The following is a 23,354-nucleotide window of genomic DNA, read 5'->3' on the forward strand; positions in this document are numbered from 1 at the left end:
TTTTAATAATTCCAACCTCTTTCCTTGTTTCACCAGCCATGGGGGTGGTAGCTGCTTTCAGAATGATTATTTCCATGATGTCTTTGAATTCTCTTTTTACTCTTTCAGTTGCCTACTACATCAAATGCAAAAAGAATAGTTTTCCTGTAAAAAATGAAGAACCAAATGGTCTGAAAGTTATTTCACCCAGAATGAATTCAGCAAATTGAGATTCAACATTGTCAACTAAAATTCTAAACCTCTCTGCGGAAAAAGTGTTTCCTTGACCACTGATGATTCCAAGTTTTCAAGCATAAATCCAGTTATATGATTTTGGAAGTACAGCTCTGGGCAATATTACAGTGACAGGATGATCACATTAAATGCTGACAGGGTTTCCCCAGAAGCTCTGCTCTAGGCTGTTTGTGGAGTCGGAGAGCCTGAACAGTAAGCGGGAGAGGAATTAAAGATATAGACATCATGGAAGTGGATTACAAAACGAGACAATAGAAATATCTATTTTTTTAATTCACAAGATCAAACCTAACAAATTTATATTAATTATTAAAAATTAAATCATTAAGAAATTAAATATTTTGAGATGTATTCAAATCAAAGGACATGGATTATACATATTTGGTGTTTATTTACCACAATTATTTATAAGTCTCTACTATAAGGAAACCACCTCAAAATTCCCAAACAAGTATTTTCTTTTCTTTTTTTTTTCTTTTTTTAATGTTTATTTATTTTTGAGATAAAGACAGAGCACTACTGGGGAGGGGCAGAGAGCAAGGGAGACACAGAATCTGAAGCAAGCTCCAGGCTCTGAGCTGTCAGCACAGAGCCTGATGTGGGGATTGAACCCATGAACCGTGAGATCATGACCTGAGCTGAAGTCGGACGCCCAACTGACTGAGCTACCCAGGTTCTCCTCTTTTTTTTTTTTTATTAATTTTTTAATGTTTATTCATTTTTGAGAGAGAGAGGAAGAGCTCCAGCAGGGCAGTGGAAGAGAGAGAGGGAGACAGAGGATCTCAAGCGGGCTCTGTGCTGACAGCAGAGAGCCAGATGTGGGGCTCGAACTCATGAAATGCAAGACCGTGACCTGAAGTCCAACACTTAACTGACTGAGCCACCCAGGCGCCCCCTGCCCCAAATAAGTATTTTCTTTCCCTTATATAAAATAATTTAAATATGACGGCACTATATGAAATTGGTTTGTCTATATCCTTTGATATAGAATCCATTTCTATATGCAAAATATATCTTCACAGATATACTTTGTAACTGTGAATATCTAAGTACAGCTCATCTCAGTGTAATGGTATTTATGTGTTTTTATATGTTATATACATTTATGTATATAAATTTTGAAAATAAAACTTTTTATTATTATTGTTTTTATTTATTTATTTTGAGAGAGAGAGAGAGTGCACACAAGCTGGGAAGGGGCAGAGAGAGAGGAAGAGAATTCCAAGCAGGCTCTATGCTGTCAGTGCAGAGCCCAATGCAGGGCTCCATCCCACCAACTGAGAGATCACAGACTGAGCGATATCAAGAGTCAGACGTTTAATCGACTGAGTCACCCAAGCACCCCAAAAAACAAAACTCTTTTTTAAACCATCTAGGAGACATTAATATTTAAGGGGCACACAATAGGCTCTTTTGTAAAGAAGACACATTTTTAATTATGAACTATTTTTAAGGCTACAGAAAATAGGAGTGGATAACGCACTGAGAACTTACTTAATTTTATTAAATCTTAACAGTTTGCTAGATTTGATTTTGAATATTTATAGTAAATAATTACCCATTTAATTGAAGAATATTGCATGCCCCAAAAATCCTTTCCCAAATTTCATTGCCAAAGTAACTCTAAGCTGATTTTGATGTTTTTCTTTTTTTTTTAATTTTTTTTTTAACGTTTATTTATTTTTGAGACAGAGAGAGACAGAGCATGAATGGGGGAGGGTCAGAGAGAGGGAGACACAGAATCCAAAACAGGCTCCAAGCTCCAAGCTGTCAGCACAGAGCCCGACGCGGGGCTCGAACTCACAGACTGTGAGATCATGACCTGAGCCGAAGTCAGAGGCTTAACCGACTGAGCCACCCAGGCGCCCCTTGATGTCTTTCTTTTACATCTGTGTTTTATACTATTAGTTCATGTATATGTATTCTCAAAGTATATATAATTCTCTTGTAACTTCTCAAATGTTATATAAGTTATATATGACATATCGTTCCGCCATATATGTTCTGCTCAAAATTAAATTCCCGAGATTTATATATGTTGACGTGTGGTAGCACTAGTTCATCCATTCTGGCTTTAAGTATTTCATTATAAGTGTGCTACAATTCACTTATATATGTTTCCATAATGAATAGTAAATTTGTTTCCAGTATTTTCTTAAATAAACAATGCTGCCATGAACATTATAGTGCATATCTCCTCACGTTTATGAGTTCTGGTTCTCTTGGGTACACAGCCAGAAGTGGGGTCCTTTGGGTTGAATGTTAAACACATCTTCAACCATACTATATAGGGTCAATACAAGGCTTGCACCAATGAACACTCCTTCCTACAGAACCAGAGTGTACCTGTTTCTCCAGCCCCTCACTACCATCGGTTCACACCTTCATTTGTATCTCCATGATGAATATTTCATGATGTCTGATTGCTTTATTTTGCATGTCCTTGATTACTAGTTACAGTGAACTAGTGTAGGTGCTTATTGGCCTCATGGGGTTTCTTTTCTGCTACCCTTTAAAATCTGTTACCTAATTTTCTACTGGGTAGTTTTATGTATTACAGATAGTAATGCTATGTGTTTGTACACACTTTGTAAATCTTCCCTCAGCTTGGAGCATTGTGTTTGAACTTTATTCCTGGTGTCTTAGGTTGAGGTTAATGGCTTAATTTTGATGTGGTCAATTTTACCAAATTTTTATTTTGTGTCTCGTCTTTTTGGTAATTTGTTTAAAAACGATTTTCTCTCCTGAAGTCATATATATCTGCCTCTATTTTCTTGTAAATTTGAATGCTTTCCTTTTGGTTGTATGTATATCTGAAATTTACTTAAGGTTAAGTGTGAATAAAAATAGAATTTGGGGATGTCTGGGTGGCTCCGTTCGTTAGGCGTCCGACTTCAGCTCAGGTCATGATCTCGCAGTGTGTGAGTTCCAGTCTTGAGTTGGGCTCTGTGCTGACAGCTCAGAGCCTGGAGCCTACTTTGGATTCTGTGTCTCCCTCTCTCTCTGCCCCTCCTCCGCTTGTGCTCTGTCTCTTTCTATCTCTAAAAAATAAACATCATAAAAATAATTAAAAATAGAATTCTGTATTATTTCATATTTACAATCAATTTTCCAGCATGTTTTTATTGAATAGTCAATCTTTTCTCCCCTGATTTGTAAAGCTATTCCTATTTTATACCAAATTTTCTTGTATGTATAGATAGATACATTTACATATACATGTATTTTTGTTCCTTTATTCATTTCTTCCCATATCAATATCACACTGTCTTAACTACAGTAACTTTATAAGTTTTAAAATCTGGTAGAGCATATTTTCATATGCATGTACAGATTGCAAGTATTACTACAAAAACAGTCTTATGTACTATAAATAATTTTCTCCCAGTGTAGTTCATAATCAAACCTTATTATGGGATATTATATGGAATTTCATAACCAAAATAGAAGAATTTTTCGATTGATTCTTTAACAGAGATGTTTTCTGGAGCCAAACACCAAAAAGTAGCCCTATGGCTACTAAATGTTAGTGCTATTAAGTGGTCAAACCAGAGATATTGCAAAACCATTGCCATTACCTAAGTTCCAAGATGATGTTAACTAGACTATTGGGGAGGAGTTTGAGAGTTGGAATGTGTCGATGATAAACAGCTATTGTTCTCAAAGAGGATTTTACAGGGGAGAATGTATCTGAACTGAATCTTGACAAATGGCCCTTCCCAGCGGAAAGCAGCATCCTCCCCAACAATCAGAAAGGCCGAAGAAGGTATCTAGAGCACAAAGTCTTCCTCATGCAAAGATCTGGAGGTCTGATGGCACATGTCACATGGCTTTATCATGGATGTTAGAGGTGGTTGAACTTCATCTGTATGTGCGTACTTTGAGGTCCGTGGACTTCAAAAACAACTGAAATATTTCTCTAAAAAACTCAGAGGGCTGCTTCTCTCATAATATAAAAATACGGCATAAAATACTATTTAAAAATATAGTGACCCCTCCATTATACACAAACGTGGTAGTTTCTGAGCTTTCTAACAGCTTGTGTTTTGTTCTTCTTGCCCAAAGAAAAGTTCCAGAGCGTGATCATTATGACAGTAAGAAATATGGAACCAATAAACCATAAAATCTAACCAGAAGCCCCAAAGAAAAATTAGTAAATGTATACCTTTTACTCTCCCACCTAGTTTAACAGCCAAACTAATTTACCATTACATGTTCCAAAATATTTAGCTGTGACAATTCTGCTGACTTAGGAGACCAGATAAGTAGAGATAGTGAATGAAGACAAACCATAGCACTGAACATGATAGTATAGTGATATTCACCGTGTGTCCGAAGACATAATTTGAAACGGTTTTACACATCTTTGCCGCCAGGTTGAGCACTGGCAGATGTCTGTGGCAACTATTTTGTAAGTGAATAATATTCCATATTAAGGGTTATCTGCAGGGAGCCAATTCAAATAATTGAGATGAATGTCTTTGGCTAGAAATGAACTTGCAAATACTTCACTAGCAGGACAGAAAAATAATTCTTAAGAAAACAAAACAAACCTTTCTCTTTCTGAAGCCCATAAACACTGCATTAAGTAACTAGCTGTAGAGTATACCAACCTTAGCAATTTATTTTGTTATAAAATGTTCAAATAAAAGCAACAGCTAAAAATCAGAGGCTACCTGCAAAAATATTTTTAAACGTTGAAGCTTGCTTTCCCTCAAATTAGCAAGATAGAACACCAATGCTATAAGTGGCTTATATTGGTTAAATGTATAAAATGTTCCAAAGTTATCCTTGGCAAAATGACATGGCCCAACTAACACGGTCATTAACAGTAAGAATAAAATGAAGTTAACAAATGGGAAGCTACAAAGTACAATACAAAGAAAAGCATGGTACCATGTGGTTTGTTTTACATTAATGCAACATGGACTCAAAATTATGAGTTGGGAAATGATATCCTTACGTTTAAAAATCAGAGGGGCGCCTGGGTGGCTCAGTCAGTTGGGCATCCGACTTCGGCTCAGGTCAGGATCTCACGGTTCATGGGTTCGAGCCCCGCGTGTGGCTCTGTGCTGACAGCTCAGAGCCTGGAGCCTGCTTCAGATTCTGTGCCTCCCTCTCTCTCTGCCCCTCCCCCACTCGCACCCTGTCTCTCTCTCTGTCTCAAAAATAAATAAACATTAAAAAAAATTTAAAAATCAGAGAAAATTCTGATTTAAAACTTTGTTTTACGATATTTTGTTCACACAGTATCTTTGATTCAATGATCTTGATATTTCAAAAAAAGTCTTTTCCACTTCAATATTTATACACTATAAAAGTTATGCTTTTTTTCCTTTTACACACATCAAAATATATGAAAACAATTTTTAGTTGATTCTTTAGCAGGGATGCTTCCTACAATTTAACACCAAAGGTGAAAATCAAGGGGGTGCCTGGGTGACTCAGTGGTTGAGCAACCAACCCTTGGTTTTGGCTTGGGTCATGGTCCCAGGGTCATGGGGTTGAGACCCACATTATGCTCTACCCTGAACATGGAGCCTGCTTAGGATTCTCTCTCTCTGCCCCTCTCCCCGCTCATGCATTCTCTCTCTCAAATTAAAATAATAATAATAATAACAATAATAGTAATAATAATAATTGAAAACCAAGTATATCACCCAAGATTTAAAGATGATATAAGTTGAACATATCTTAAAAAAAAAAGTATTTTTGATGTTTTCATCTATGTGCCCAAACTCGTTTTTGTCAAGATCTTATTTATTTTACTAAATCTTAATCTCTGCCCCCACCCAAAAAAATAGATTTATTTATTTTATTTATTTATTTTTAACACTTTATTTAAAATATTTTTTTTAATCTTTACTTATTTTTGAGAGAGAGGGAGAGTGTGAACAGGAGAGGGGCAGAGTGGGAGAGAAAGAGAGAGAGAGAGAGAATCTGAAGGGGGCTCTGCGCTGACAGCAAGAGCCCAATGTGGGGCTGGAACTCAAAAACCATGAGATCATGACCTGAGCCGAAGTGGGACATTTAATGACTGAGGCACCCAGGCGCCCCCCAAAATAGATTTAAAGTACTGGGGTGTCGGGTGGCTCAGTCAGTTAATGTCTGACTCTTGGTTTGGGCTCAGGTCATGATCTCACAGTTCTTGAGTTCCAACCCTGCATCGGGCTCTGTGCTGACAGTGTGGAGCCTGCTTGTGATTCTCTCTCTCTCTCTCTCTCTCTCTCTCTCTCTCTCTCTCTCCCTCTATTTCTGCCCTTCCCCTGCTCACTCTGTATCCTCTCTCAAAATAAATAAACTTTAAAAAATATATTTAAAGTACTTAAAACACTCAGAGAACGTGACAAAATAGAACAAACTGAAACAAAACAAAAAAAAAAAAAAAAACAGAAAAATACTGAGTTAGTACTCCCAATTAAAAAAAAAGATCAAAGGTTGATTGTTACTTAGATTTGTGAATCCAGGGAGAGACAATATTCAAAGAGTCAGCGAAAAGAAAATTCATGTGAAAGAATGAGGTTAATAAAGGATAAGACGAAGGATTCCACTATAGGTGTTTCAGCTGTCAGTGCACATGTCTCTTTGTAATTAGAAATTTGTACTTCATACTTAGGGGAACCAGTAAAGCTGGAGGTAGTGAGTTTAGAGCCATCCTCAGAGAGGAGTGATTGAGATCATTAAACTAGTTGGCATTTCTGAGAATTACATGGTAGAAAAATAATGTGAGGAAACTGAAGGTGTAATCTCGGGTCCACTTGTACTTAGGGGTTTTAAGAAGAAGAATGAAGTCAGTTAAGGCATGGAGAAGCTCTAGGAGAAAGAAAGAGAACACCGGGAGACAGCAAAGGCATCAGGGCCGAAGATGGAGACAGTTTTCAGCTGGGCCAGCTTTGCGGGCAGATGCCCAGGATCCAGCACTGAGGTTGCAATGTTTGTTGAGCACTCTGTTTTTGTGGGCCCTTAGGAAGAGTTTTTAAACAAAAGACCCCACATTTTCACTTTGCACCAGGCCACACAAATTATGTAGCTGGTCCTGATTTCAAAAATGGAAGAGAAACTTTCCAGTCAGCATGGGGGTGAACTGATAAATGACTCTCAGGATTCTTATTAAAATACCTGTGACTGTATGAAAACAGACAAAAAACTGGCAATGACACCACAAACGAATAAATTAGAAAAGCCACATGCCAAAAATCTGGGAAGAAATTCAATGATCTGCCTCCTTGATGAAGATGAATGGAAAAACACATTCTTGGACAACATACCTAATACTGGATGCCCAGAATTACAGGCAGATGGCCACAAAAAATCTAGGCAGGGATGGGGACGAACCCTGTGATTCACTGCCACTTTTCGTACCTAATCTTGGTATGGAGGGACTGCCAAGACCAGAGAGAAAAAGGCCTACTTCCCCCAAATATTTAGGAACTAACTTTGAAAGGAACCAAGGTGAGAGTCCCATACCTGAGCCAACTAGTTCTCAACTGCTGCACGCATTGTGAAAGCACTTGGAGAATGGCCCATGAAGGAAGTAAAGGGTGGCAAGAGAGGTTTCCACCCCTCTCTTCCTACACCCTGGAATGCTTAGCTGCCCAAGAAAACCACTGTACGCAGGGGTGAAGACAGTAAGGGCATGAACAGTGAATGCTGCTGATGAGCTGTGGCAGAGTATTTCAGAGCCAGAGGACTGCAAACTGCGCATGCATCTCTAACTCGGGTGGATAACCCTAACCATCAATGTAGAATGAACTGAGCCTTGTCAGTCATAACAAATTGCCAACAGGCTGTGGACACATACCTTGTCTTCTGGCCTCCGTAGTAGGGGGTGGACCCTACTTGACCATAGACAGTCTAAGGACACTGTATGTATTCTGTTATTTAAAAGCAAAACTGTAAGGATCTTTCTCATTTATAGCTGGATAAATTGAATGATCAAAAACGATACCTGGGAAATTTGGATTTATTGAGGAAGCCAACGAAAATCTTTAGTTTGTTTCCAGGTTGTGCTTTGCTAAATTGACAAGGTGTTTTATCAATCTGAAATCTAGCACAACTAGAGTAATGATACTAATTAAGAACCTGGGCATTAGGAGCTGAGAGGAAAAAAAAAACTTACCCTTTCATGATTGTTCTTCCTTTCTCCATGTCTCTAAAATTTACTAATTCTTTAACGGCTTAAACTCCACTTCTTTTTTGAAGTTTATTTGGCAAATTCCATTGACTTATATTTATCTCTTCTCTGAATGTGCATTGGCTATATTGATATTTATCATTTAATGTGTGATTATGTTTTATAATGTGATTTGAGCTATTATTCATAATTATATGTTTTCTTTCTTTGCTGTGACATTCAGCTTCTTGAAGTCAGGGATTTACACTTTTGTATACCCTCATCACCCAACCCTCTAACTCATTTCAAGTTTAAGTGTAAAGTTTGAAGGGAAAACAGAAAGGGCTAAAAGAAAGGAAGTAAGAGAAAAAAGAAAGATGGATTTAGAAATAGGAATATTTTAGCTTAAATAATTTTATAATTATATGTTTATAACTTCAGAAGCAAGCATGTGATTAACTTTCTTAATAAGAATGCAGTAGGGGCACCTGGGTGGCTCAGTCGGTTAAGCGTCTAACTTTGGCTCAGGTCATGATCTCTGGTCTGCGAGTTTGAGCCCTGCGTCAGGCCCTCGGCTGACAGCTCAGACCCTGGAGCCTGCTTCAGATTCTGTGTCTCCCTCTCTCTCTCTACCACTCCCCCTCTGGTGCTCTGTCTCTCTCAAAAATAAACATTAAAAAAATATTTTAAAAAAAGGATCGTAGTAACATCTCACAAATAAGGATATAAGCTCCTTAAGGGCAAGGCATTTTTATTTCACTGCCGCTTCCCCAGTGTTTAATGCAATGTCTGGCATAGGGTAGATGCTCAATGTTCACGGATTTAATTGAATTAACTGGTTAAATGAATAATTGAAAGGATGAATTATGGACACCAAGTATCCAGCACAAAAAGGGAAAGAAACTGACAGGCACTGTGTACATTCTATGCATTATTTCCATTTTCATCCCCAGACTTAATAAATAAAGGAGGCTCCCAAAGTTTAAATAACTGGACTAAGACGATATAAAGCAGTACAGGGAGGATCAGATAATCAAACCAAGACCTGCTTGGCTCCCTCCAAAAGTCATTTACTTTCTGCTCTACAGTAACAAAATAGTAGTTTACTACTTTTTATTCACTGGGGGAAGCAAGAGAAAATAGGACATCTGATATACCAAATAATTTTTCAAATTGGACATAGGTAAAAAACTCCCTAAGGCTTATTGGATTTCTTGTAAGGATCTCTTTGACAGGCAATGGCATCAGCCTAGGCACCAATTTCAAGTTTATAATTCTACTACCCTCCACCTTCTAACACGACATTAAGAAAGATCAATCTTAATTTGAAATTAATTCTGATATATATCCTTAGAAGCATGAGTTTATGTCTCTAAGAAATTTATAGTTCAGTTTTGAACTATAACAGCTTTTTTATTTTTATAGTTTATTTACTTTGAGAGAGAGAGAGAGAGTGCACATGAGCACCAACTGGGGAGGTGCAGAGAAAGAGAGGCAGAGAAGATCCCAAGCAGGCTCCACGCGGAGCCTGATGTGGGGCTCAAACCCACGTATCATGAGATCATGACCTGAGCCAAAATCCAAAGCAGATGCTTAAGCGACTGAGCCACCCAGGTGACCCATCACAGTTTATTTCTTAGTTGGATGCAGATCTCACTTAAGACTGTCCTTATCCCCTCATAAGCTTAATAATACCAGATACTTGTGAGAAGTTGTGAAAAATATTCTCTAACTATAGTTGTACCCCCTACATTTTAAGTCATAGAGCAATACAATGACATACCAAACTGAAACTAATTTTTACCTAGAAATTCTTCTGATTTAGTGCTCAGAGATACAGTCTTCTGAAGAGCAACTGAAAACGAATACATCATTTTTTCCCCCCAAACAATAGTGAGAGGTATCACTGACTAGATCCAATTCAATTCAGTTCTTATAGGAATAAAAGATTCCAGCTTCGTGTTATAATATCTTTTTATTATTTGCCCTTGTAATCTGAATTCACTTGCCTCATAGTTGAAATTCACCCAGCTTCTTCAGAGAAATATAGGTTAAAAGTCCCTGGCATATGGTAAGAGCTCACTAAATATTTGTTGAATGAATTGAAACTCACATACTTCCACATTTTGGCAACTGGTTTTCTGAATAAGGAATCAGTGTTGCTCCATCTTTTAGTTTCCACTGGCAGAACTGATGGTGTTTAATGAACCATCATTCTACCAGTATCAAAGCAGGTATGATTTCCCAAACTTGTCTTTCATTAATATTTTAAAATGTTTTGATTGAGTGAAAATCAGACCCAATCTTATATACCATCAATAAAAATGTTTCTCACTTATAAAATTGATTCCCTTCAATGCCTTTGGAACAAAATATCTCTATGGTTTATTGGAACTGACTATAATAAACTTATTTAATTAACACCATGATTTTTAAAATTTTTGTTAGAAAAAAATTTGACAAAGGTATATTAAACAGCTTTATCCAAGAGATAAATACACTTATGGCTTTCGCATCTCTTTTTGTTATGTTATAATGCAGTTAACAAAAGAAAAGATAGCATTGCATGTATTGAGGAAATGAAGTTACTGCTGCTTATGGAAGAAAGCTTTATTTAATGATAAGAGTAGGTAAGGTTAGCAGTGAATCTTGAGATTTGTACATAGTTAGAAAGGGAGACATTGATGGAAAACATAGTGAAGATGGAGAATGGGCTGATTATCTTGGTAAGTCTGTCCTACAATCAGACTTGGCCCAATATCTTTAAAAAGAGACTCCCCACAACCTGCTGTGTTCTCAGAAATAGCCCCAAACCATTAACCTCAATCTACTGATTCCTTAGGTTCCCATCTATTCCTGAACTAATTAATTTCATTTTTATGCCTTCACTAATCATGGCTTCTTTTGTGATGTTTAGTATCACTCTTTTGGTCCTTAACCTCTGATTTCTGGCTTCCTTCTTCTACTGCAGTGCTCTCCTCTTATTGCTTCTGGCTGATCCGTTTCAGCTCACAGGGACTTACACAATGACACTAGCTTTGCAGATGAGTGCTTCAGTAATGATAAGGACCTAGAAATGCACACCCAAAGCCCTGGTTTAATCCTTGGTATTGAAAAAAAAAATAGAATTTTCAAAGGTCAGAAATGAACTACTCCAGAAGTTTTCAGTATTCCCAACATTCATCTTCCGTATGCAGACAACCCCAAAAGTAAGAGTTAACTCTCTAAATTGACCATGCTCATGAGCATCAAGACCCCAAGTAATATGCCTAATACATATTTCCCTTTGTATATCCTTTTAGCCTCTAAAATTAAAAACACCCCAAGAATCTTATCTGTCATATCTTTCCTATCTTAACCCCCAAGCTTTTTGCAAGACATCACCTGCAAGTTCCTCTTGCTGTTCTTATTTTTATTGAGATGCCATCATTCTTCCAAATCAACCTGCAACCAAACATCTGGGTTATGTAGCATTTCCCTCTCTCTCACACTCTATAAGAAGTTTAAGTATTTGCAGGTTTTAGAGAGAATCATATAAAATTGTGTGTAATGTATGGCAAGGCATAGTTGTGTGTGTGTGTGTGTGTGTGTGTGTGTTTATCAGATTCTAATGAAGAATGTCAATATTAAAGGAACTTTAATGATCACTGAAGTTACCCACTTCCATAGTGTTTGTCCTGCCCGTTCTTGTCCCAGTGATTCATTCACAAGCCAATAATCTAACCTGTAATCTCTCCCCACTGTAGGCCATCCTTCAAACTATATTCACATAGTTTAATCATCCTGAAATAAATTTGATTATATCTGTACTCTGCTATAAATATTAATGATATACCATAGTGTACCAAAACATATCACACTTGCAGAATGCTTTAATGTTTCAAAGAATTTTCACATAATTTCACTTGAATTCTCATAACAATATTTTGTAAATTTTTTTTATGTTTTATTTATTTCTGAGACAGAGAGACACAGCATGAGCAGGGGAGGGGCAGAGAGAGAGGGAGACACAGAATCCAAAGCAGGCTCCAGGCGCTGAGCTGTCAGCAACAGAGCCTGATGTGGGGCTCAAACAAACTGTGAGATCATGACTCAAGCCAAAGTCAGATGCTTAACTGACTGAGTCACCCAGGCGCCCCTAATTCTCATCACAATCTTAATATTCAAAGTAGTTCAGAGTGAAAAGCATTTTCCTCATCCCTGACACTTCGGTAAACAAACCATTTTTTTTAAGTTATTTATTTATTTTGAGAGAGAGAGAAAGAGAGTGTGCACATGCACATGGTCGGGGGGGGGGGGTTGCAGAGAGAGAGAGAGAGAGGAAGAAAGAGAGAATCTCAAGCAGGCTCCGTGTTGTCAGCACAAAGCTTTATACAGGGCTCTCAGGAACTGGGAGATCATGAGCTGTGCTGAAATCAAGAGTCAAGAGACTTAACCAACTGAGCCACCAGGGTGCCCCAGGAAGCAAACGACTTTAAATAAGTTCACCAAGCTTTACTTCAGCAGCTGAGTTAATGTCTCAATAATAAATAAGGTAGATAATTTGAAGTCCATGGAAAATGATGTTTATTTTCTCCATGATCCACCTCGTGTTCTGGCTATTAAGGATTCATTCATTTTGTCAGAAATTTGTCAAAAAAAGAAGACTGTTTAGGTAACACCTGTAGTGAAATTATGCCATTGTTTGACAATTTCCTAGAATAACAACGAATACTCATTGAAGAGGCCCTCATACAAGCCAAAAGCAATAGGCACAATGATTAGAACACATAATTCTAAACTCATTAATATGACAGTATGGCTCAAGTGCAATAGATGATTTATTAAAACATGACTAGTTGGAAAATTCTTTTTGTTTTTGCTTTGTAATTAATAGTTATTACTGTGTATGAACCTCTGAAATTTAGAGCCAGAAATTTATGCATTTTTATTAAAGAAGTAATGAAATATTGAAAATCCATAACATACTATTGATATCAATGTGTTTCTTACTAGATTTGTATTTACCTGATGGCTTTAGGATTATTTCAGAATAAAATCATGAAGCATCTACTCCAGAAGGTTTTTCAAAATTTCCTCTCCATTGATCCTTTCCCATTTCCTTTATGGATATACTTATTATTCAAAAAGTGGAAGATAAGCCTGGATATATTAATTCAGATGACTACTGAGATCTGAGCCGAAAGTGTTCTCTAAAAAATTCAATGGCCTCCTCAACCTTTCGCAGGATTAATTTGCAAGGGTCTGCGAAATTCATCTGAGGGGATTCTGATTGTCAGTGGTGGCAAGGCAAGTTCAGAGAAGATGAATAGCACGTCGCGAATATAAAATTATAAAACCATGCCTCTGAAGTGGATTCAAAGTGGGTTCATTTAAATTGGAAAGGAGAGGAGATTTGGGTTATTGTAAACACAATTGCTGGCTTCCAGAAAATGGAAAATAAGAACAAAAACAAAATATGACTGATAAAAAAAACCCTCAATCTTTAGCAGTTTTTATTAATTTCTTTTGGGTTACTCTGTCATTCTTAAAGATAAAATAATACTATCTAAAAGTTACTCCCTTATGAGATTTTGTCTATCTTTAAGTTTATCTGAAAATTCTGTTTTAAGAAAACCCGCAGACATTTGGGATTATTAATAAGCAGCTACTTTTGTTTCTTCTCCAGATTGATTTTCCTCCCAACGCACAAATTAGTAGCTGAATCTTATTATGTGCCAAACACGATTCTAATGGTGTTATTCATATTAACTCATTTACTTTTTATAATCCCTAAAAGGTTATTTATAGAAGTTAATATCATTGGCTCCATTTTACAGATGAGCACACAGAGGTGAAGAGAGATTAACTTCCAATATGATGCAACTAGAAAGTAGTATAGTCAAGGTATCATTATTATTTTGCTAAAAGCAGTGATACCCAATGAAAATATTATTCCTTATTAATTGTCCCAATTCTAGTAGGTGAAGTCAATATTGTAAAAATCTCAATAGGACACAAAAACTAGAATTTGTCCAGAGGAAAGTAATTAGGTTGCTGAGTAGTTGAGAGAGGCATTAGGTAGAAGCCGGATATCAACCCATGAGAAATAGTGTAGGAAGGGTCCCAGAGGCTCTATCCAATCCTAAGAATTTAGAATTCTAAATACATCACTACACATTGATGATGGAAGTCATAATAAGCCAAAGGACTAGGGAATATGCTATATTTCTGTCGAACCAAATTTTGTAGAGTCCATTCAATGGTTGCCTTGAGAGGTTTACAACCCTTCAGATGCTCTTTAGCTGGTAAATGACAATATTTCAGAGAGGGAGTTAGATCAACTTTATTTCCCTGCCCCAAAGAAAATAACATTCCATTGGGAAAGTCTTCTAAAGAGTTTACTAAGAAGGCACCCAATCGCCATGATGTGATAGAGAATACAGAACAGAATAAGAAACAGCTACCCAGAAAACAAAGGTTGCTCAGAATAGAGCCAGGCAGTGAAGAGAAGATCACTCAAAGAAAGTGAACCCACATCTGAGAGATAAACAAAAACAGTTATTCATTTTTGTAGGTTTATTTTAGGACAGTCAGGCCTGCTTAACACCAGTAAGTGAAGACTACACATTAAGAAACTGGAAAGATGCGGCACCAGGGTGGCTTAGTTGGTTAGGCATTGGACTCTTGATTTTGGCTCAATTCATGATCTCATGGTTATGGGATTAAGCCCCACATTAAGCTCCATGCTGGACGTGGAGCCTGCTTAAGATTCTCTCTCAAAAAAAGGGGGGTGTCTGGGTGACTTAGTTGGTTAAACTTTTGACTCTTGATTTTATCTCAGGTCATGATCTAATGGTTTGAGAGATTGAGCCCCACATTGGGCTCTGCGCTGACAGCGTGGAACCTGCTTGGGATTCTCTCCCTCTCTCTGTGCCCCTCCCTGCCTCCCTCAAAATAAATAAACTTAAAAAAAATTATCTTTCTCTCTTGCTCTGCCTTTCCCCTGCTTGCACTCTCATGCATGCTCGATCTCTCTCTCTCTGTCTCTCAAAAAAAAGAAACTAAAAAGATGGAAGTCTTCTTATTATACAAAACCTTATTTAAAAAGAAAGAAATAAAGAAAAAGAAAAAAGCAAGAAAGAATATAGTGAAGTAAATATATAGACTGAGGTCATTATAAAGCACAGAAGAGTTAGTAGGGTTTTCAGAACCTGAAAGAAAATCTGACTGAATTCAACATGAAATGGTATCCTGCAGGATCTGCTTAGTCTTTATAGGAACTAGTTACAATTCATTACCAAAAAAAGAAGGAATCATACATTTTTTTCATTACATTCAGAAGAACAAAGATAAGAATTATAGTTCATTTCCCATTCAAAACCACACAAATTAGAAGAAGATGGAGTGATACCTTTAAAGTGCTGGGGGTGGGGGTACTGTCATCATCTCAGAATTCTATATCCAGTGAAAATACCGTTCAAAAATAGAGGGGAAATAGATCCTTTCATATAAATATAAACTGAGAATTTATTACCAGAATTCTTGCACTAAAGGAAAATTTAAAAGACATTTTTCATACAGAAAGAATATAATATAACCAAACTTAAAATTACATCAGGGAATAGCCAAAGCAATGTTGAAAAATAAAACCAAAGCTGGAGGCATCGCAATCCTAGACTTCAAGCTGTGTTACAAAGCTGTAATCATCAACACAGTATGGTACTGGAACAGTACACATAGATCAATGGAACAGACACATAGATCAATGGAACAGAACAGAGAATCCAGATATGGACCCACAAATGTATGGCCAACAAATTTTCAACACAGAAGGAAAAAATATCCAATGGAAAAAGATAGTCTTTTTAGCAAATGGTGTTGGGAAAACTGGACAGTGACATGCAGAAGAATGAACCTGGACCACTTTCTTACACATACATAAAAATAAACTAAAAATGGATGAAAGAACTAAATGTAAGACAGGAAACCATCAAAACCCTAGAGGAGAAAACAGGCAACAACTCTTTGCCTTGGCCACAGCAACTTCTTACTGGACATGTCTGTGGAGGCAAGGGGAACAAAAGCAAAAATGAACTTTTGGAACCTCATCAAGATAAAAAGCTTCTTCACAGCAAAGGAAACAATCAGCAAAACTAACAGGCAACCGACAGAATGGGAGAAGACATTTGCAAATGACCTATCAGATAAAAGGTTAGTATCTAAAATCTATAAAGAACTTATCAAACCCAACCCTCCAAAACCAATAATCCAGTAAAGAAATGGGCAAAAGACATGAACAGACACTTTTCTAAAGAAGACATCCAGATGACTAGAATTAAAGATGCTCAACATGAAAAGATGCTCAACATCACTCATCATTAGGAAAATACAAATCAAAGCCACAATGAGATACCACTTCATACCTGCCAGAATGGCAAATTAACAACTCAGAAAACAACAGATGTTGGGAAGGACGTAGAGAAAGGGGAACACTTTTGCGCCTCTGGTGGGAATGCAAACTGGTGCAGCCACTCTGGAGAATAGTATGGACCCAGCAATTGCACTACTAGGTATTTATCCAAAGGATACAAAAATGCTGATTCAAAGGGGCACATGCATCCCAATGTTTATAGCAGCACTATCAACAATAGCCAAATTATGGAAAGAAAAATATCCATTGACTGACATGTGTATATATATACACAATGAGATATTACTTAGTGATCAAAAAGAATGAAATCTTGCCATTTGCAACAACATGGATGGAATTAGAGTGCATTACGCTAAGCAAAGTAAGTCAGAGAAAAATAAACATCATATAATTTCACTTATATGTGGAATTTAAGAAACAAAACAGATGAACATAGGGTAAGGAAAGGAAAAATAAGATAAAAAGAGAGAGGGAGATAAATCATAAGAGACTCTAAAAGACAGAGAACAAACTGAAGGTTGCTGGAGGGTAGGTGGGTGGGGGGATGGGCTAAATGTGTGATGGGCATTTTGATAGCACTTGTTGGGACGAGCACTGGGTGTTATATGTAAGTGGTGAATCATTAAACTCTGCTCCTGAAACCATTATGACACTATATGTTAACTAAGTGAATTTGAAATAAAACAATTTTATTTTATAAATTTTATTTAAATAAAAATATTGCATCGGGAAATAGAGTTCTAGATAAGGCATAAGTGAAAGCAAATGCAAAATTTATTTTTTCTTATTTTTGATTGCTCTTGTTTTTGATTTTCTTATTTTTAACTGACCAAAATACATGGACAATTCCAAGAGTGTTGTCAAGAAAGCAAGCCAGTGGAACTCTCATAGATTGGTGATGGTAATACAAAATTGCATAGCCACTTTAGAAACTTATTTTCACACTATTCCATATGTGAATGTTTATTTGTAAACACCAAAAAATAATCCAAATATCTCCTTACGGAATGGTAAATCACAATGCATCTATACAATGGAACAACACTCAACAATAAAAAAGAACAAAGTAACAACATACACAACAATGTGGATGGATCTCAAATACATTATGCTGGTGAAAGAAGCCAGACTTAAAACACTGCATACTATATGCTTCCATTTATATAGAAAAATTATAAAGCCAGAAAACAGACCAGAGGTGGTTAAGGGTTGGGAGAAAACTTGACTGTAAAATGGCACAGGATTGGGCTTTTGAATGATGAGCTTTGTTTTCTGTCTTGATTGTGTAAGTTAAGTAACTGTACGTACATTTAAAAACTTACAACTAAACAGTGTAAAGGGGAATTTTATTGTATATAAATTATACATTTATCAAAAATTCAACTATTTTTGTATCACATAAACTATAGCAAAAAAATTAATAAAGAAGGGCAGGATAAACTTTTCCCATGATCCTCAGCACGTAGTTCATATTTGACAGATGTTACCTCATAGTTTTTTCAAAATGTTGGCTTTCAGAGTAGGATGATCACTAGCCAGGAGTTTGCCTGATTTATTTTCCTATAGGTGTATTACATGTTATGGTTGCAAAGGTAATTTTGTATAATTCTTTCAAACTTTCTGTTATACCCCAAACAAATTATATTTTAAAATATTTTATTGTTTTTCCAACTTAATCCATATGATTAATTCAATCTTGGCTATCTATTGACTAGTTTCTATGTAGAGATATAAAATGCAATTTGAATTTCACCAGAAACAACTTGAACAATCTAAACTTTCTTGTGTTGAACAAAAACAATATTGTGGAAAGGTAATTCTTTTAATGATAAACACAATGATATAGTTAAATAGAATAGTACAATAAGTAATCTAATAATAAAATTACTTCTAAGTATCAAACTTACTACACAGTAATTTTGACACCAAAAACTATGAGTTCAATAAAATAACTTGGGTTGCAATAGGGTTTACTTTATGGCCTTTCAAGATGCATATAGAAAAGTACTATTTTGGAAAAGATTTCCAGCCAGAGACTATAAAATATCTCTTCAATATTTCTAGAGGCCACAGGTATGTTTTTCACATTTGACACTGAAAGATACGTAATAATGGTAACTCAAGGATATAAAGAACAGAAGCTTTTCCCTTATTTTGCTTTTATATATTCAGAGTCTTATATAAATTACTTACTTTAAGTTCAGTGTTTTGAATTTTTTTCATTGGATATCCTGCAAATTCTGCAGCCATTGTTTATCCCTTCCCTCCTCATCTTTCTTCACCCCGGGAGACCAGCCTCCATGCTTATCCTCTGTGTTCTAGATCTCAAAGAATGTGCAACCACCTCCCTAGTTGTCCACATGGGGAAATGGAAATCATCCTTTCCTTCTCCCCATTATCCCTCTGTAATTATTAAGAACTGTTAATTCCACCTCCCTTACATTTTTTTTTGGATCTCTCTGCCATGGATGTGACAGAGATTTATCATTCTTTGCTAAACTACTTTTAATTTTTTAAATGTGGCTAACAGAACATTATTTATTTATTTATTTATTTATTTATTTATTGTCAACATCTATATTTATTTCTTTTTTTTAACTTGTTTTATTTTTTTAAATTGACATCCAAATTAGCATACAGTGCAATAATGATTTCAGAAATAGATTCCTTAGTGCCCCTTACCCATTTAGCCCACCCCCCCTCCCACAACCCCTCCAGTAACCCTCAGTTTGTTCTCTATATTTATGAGTCTCTTCTGTTTTGTTCCCCTCCCTGCTTTTATATGATTTTTGTTTCCCTTCCCTTATGTTCATCTGTTTTGTCTCTTAAAGTCCTCATATGAGTGAAGTCATATGTTAAACTATTGAAATAACATCATGACTTTCCCTCATTCCAGTCTTAGTCTTTTTCAGCCTATGTAGCTAAAGTACAAATCTGTTTATCCTACCCTGATGGTTTAAGTTCCCTGTTCTTCATACACTCTACCCTGCTTTTTCCTCTATCCTTATCTCTCTGTCCCTTGTGGCCTTTATATTCTGGTCACATTATATAGTTTAAAGCTCTCAAAGCTTCTATTTTCTTGCTCATCTCTGACATTTTGTTTCTCCCTTCCTTCAAATGGATAGCTCCTACCAGTCTTCAGGACTCAGCTTAGACTTCACTTCTCTGGTATCTTACCTTGACTCCTTACTCCCAGATCGGTGAGGGGACTCAACTCTTCATACCTACTCCTACTGTTCTCCATAATCTTCCTTTTTAATATACATTCATGCTATCCAATTTGCCTATGTACTTGTTTGCCTCAACAATCCCTTAAATTTCTTGAGACTCGGTGAAAGATTATATTCATTCTTAGATCCACATCTGTTAGAAGAGTGTCCTTGAGGGTAGGTAGGCACCACGTGGTTATTTGTTGTTAATGGTTTCTGGCTGAATCACACACAACCAAAGCAAAACATCTTACCTTGATTTTAAATTCCAACTTAAAACTTCCCTCCCTATTTGGTTACTTAAACAGTCAACCCTGTTTATAAAGGCAGATTACTAAGACCTGTGAAACTGTGGGGTTCCTTCACCCTGTACCTTCATAGTCAAGTCCTTATAACAACTGGCCAAATGTTGGTTGAGTCCTGATCATTTCATTTTTCAATTTCTGCAGTAGAAGTCAGGTTCTCTGCTAATTACGATGGCAGAGTGTTTATTTGCTGTTCCTACAAAGAATAGCCCTCTCCCTCTTCCTATCTAGAGATACACTTCAGAGGTGAAGGAAGTGCTTTTATAAAAATGCCTAAGTTCAGGGGCGCCTGGGTGGCTCAACTGGTTAAGCGTCCGACTTCGGCTCAGGTCATGATCTCACGGTCCGTGAGTTCGAGCCCCGCGTCGGGCTCTGTGCTGACCGCTAGGAGCCTGGAGCCTGTTTCAGATTCTGCGTCTCCCTCTCTCTCTGACTCTCCCCCGTTTGTGCTCTGTCTCTCTCTGTCTCAAAAATAAATAAACGTTAAAAAAAATAAAAATAAAAAAATAAAAATGCCCAAGTTCAAAGAAAAAAACAAAAACGAGCACCCATCTGTCACTTCATTGTCTTTCTGAAATAAGCATTTCACATCTCAGGACCAAGTTTTCAAAATCAGATTAGAAAATACTCTATACCTGAACATTTCTCCATCATTTGATCGGTTCTGGCACTCAAAATAGAAATGTGTTTTCAGCTTGCTGCCATGTAATCTGCATGTTTTTTCACATACAAGCACTTAGAACCAAACATAAACAATGGTTGCAAACCATCACGGGAGGCGGGTCGGCAGAGATGATCTCAGGGAGAAGTGATATTTTTTCTTCTCTTCAGTTCTACTGTCAAAAGGAGCTGTAGGTTAGAGTGGCAGTAAGGAATCTGGCTCAAATAAAGGAGGTTAAAATAAAGATACTGTGCATCTTAATTAAATTCAGCTTCAAGAAATTGCATATTGTATATATTCTGGAAAAATGGAACAAAGTAATGAAAATTTCTAAAGTCCTCTTTTTTTTCACACTTAAAAATCATTTACAAGGCAAAGTTGCTTTTAACTCTACATTTCTGTTCCTCTTGTTTTGAGGCTATTAAGTGACATGTTCCTCTCCCACACCAGAGCTTTTAATTTTACGGAAATAATCTGGTTTCACGCATGATTCATGCACTTATGCATTCATTCAACAAATATTTACAATTCTAGTATGCTATGCATTGAGGTATATGCTGGGGCATGGAGTCTAGCTTACTCACATGTTTTATGTGAGTGCAGACAGACCCTGTTCTAAGGCAGTCTACTCTAGTGAGGGTGACTGTCATCTAAAACCTCCAATATATGCAAAGACTAAGTCCAACCTTCTTAGCATGGCATTTGAAATTGTTCACAATTTCACTACGACCTAACTTTCCAGCCTCACTTAAGTCCATACGCCATATATACCCTGTGTAACAGACACAGTACCTGATTTTCAGATAACCCTCATATGTATACCCATTCCACACATTCTTGACTTCACACAAGCTGACCTGTCCTTAGAAATACCTTCAAGTTCCTGCTGTTATTGTCTTAGTTTTTTCTTCTTTAAGCCTAATACTTGGGTAGAGTTGGCCTCTGATGGTTATTTCTATAGCTTTCTACTTTTTACTTTTGCTATAAGTACTTTGTTATACATATATTTGTTATTCTTTTCCTTATCCTTCCCATCCCTATTCTCCACAACGCATGGTGACAAGCTACATGCAGAGCTAACTAAAATGTTATTTAAGCCAAGGAAATTTGGTGGGAGAAGAGGAAGGAATGATTAATTCTAGATGAAGAATCAGGAAAGACTTCCAGAAAGAAGGGGCCCGTTTCACTTAAAATTACACCAAAATTTACCATGGAATACTACTCAGTGATGAAAAAGAATGAAATCTTGCCATTTGCAACAACATGGATGGAACTAGACGGTATTATGCTAAGCGAAATAAGTCAGTCAGAGAAAGATAGATATCACATGATTTCACTCATATGTGGAATTTGAGAAGCTCAACAGATGAACACAGGGAAAGGGAAGGAAAAATAAGGTAAAAACAGAGAGGGACACAAACCATAAGAGACTCTTAAATACAGAGAATAAACTGAAGGCTGCTGGAGAGTGTGTGGGTTGGGGGGATGGGTTAAGTGGGGAATGGGCATTAAGGAGGGCATTTTAAAAAAAAGATCATGTTTCATTTACTTACTGCTTCATAATAAATTATTCCAAAAAATTTTAAAAATAAACCCAAAATTAGTTGCACATAAAAATAATCGAAATATTTCAGACTCACTTATAATACTACTCAAAAAGCTGGGAAAATATTATACTGCTCCTTTTCCTTAAGAAAGTCTAATCAGCTTTTCTTTGTTGAATTTTTCTTGCCCAGACCCTGTATCCTAAAAAGTCAAAAAGTCTCCTGAAGGAAAAGCAATTTTGAAATTTGTATCAGCAATTTTAGGCTCTTAGATATAATTTTATAAATGAGTAATATACAATAAACATGATCCTGCATGAGTTATTATCCTTAAAATGTTATTAAATAAACATTTACCTTAACAAAATTTCTCCAGAAATAATTTTCTTGTGATTCGCTTTTTATTGCCCTTTAATTAAAAATAGGTCCCATTCTCTGAAAACATAAAATGAAATAGCATTCTCTTAAACTGTCTCTTAAGTATTTGAAACTCGGAGCATTTAACTTTAATGTAAAAGACTTAAGTAAGTATATGCAATCTGTTTGCTTTATTATATTCCTCTTTGGATAATGTCTCGATGTAGTTTCCAGAGTAAAATAGAATATAAATATTCTTAAATCAAATCATGTAGGCGAGTTTACAACTAAATGCCTTTTCTGCAATCACTAAATAAGGCATTTAACTGAGAAGCTTGTTTACAGAAAATTGGTGGGCTGTTTCAAAGTTAAGTTCATGCTCATTAAGGCAGAACGCTAACAACACTAGGCACTTCCAATCTTCACGCATTTGCGGAAACATCCACATGAATTCCTTCATGGGGGAGTGACTCCTCCTAACTTTCTTGCTCAACAACCACCCAGCATCCCCAGAGAGA

The 23,354-nt window shown here is 36.5% G+C and overlaps 1 protein-coding gene across 2 annotated transcripts in view; it reads right to left on the minus strand.

Annotated features, from left to right (window-relative positions):
• Positions 1 to 23,354, minus strand: part of GABRB1 (gamma-aminobutyric acid type A receptor subunit beta1) — a 373,556-nt gene that overhangs the window by 289,184 nt on the left and 61,018 nt on the right. The window lies entirely within an intron of this gene.

The sequence above is a fragment of the Panthera tigris genome, chromosome B1 (genome assembly GCF_018350195.1).
Source record: "Panthera tigris isolate Pti1 chromosome B1, P.tigris_Pti1_mat1.1, whole genome shotgun sequence".
Classification (NCBI taxonomy): domain Eukaryota; kingdom Metazoa; phylum Chordata; class Mammalia; order Carnivora; family Felidae; genus Panthera; species Panthera tigris.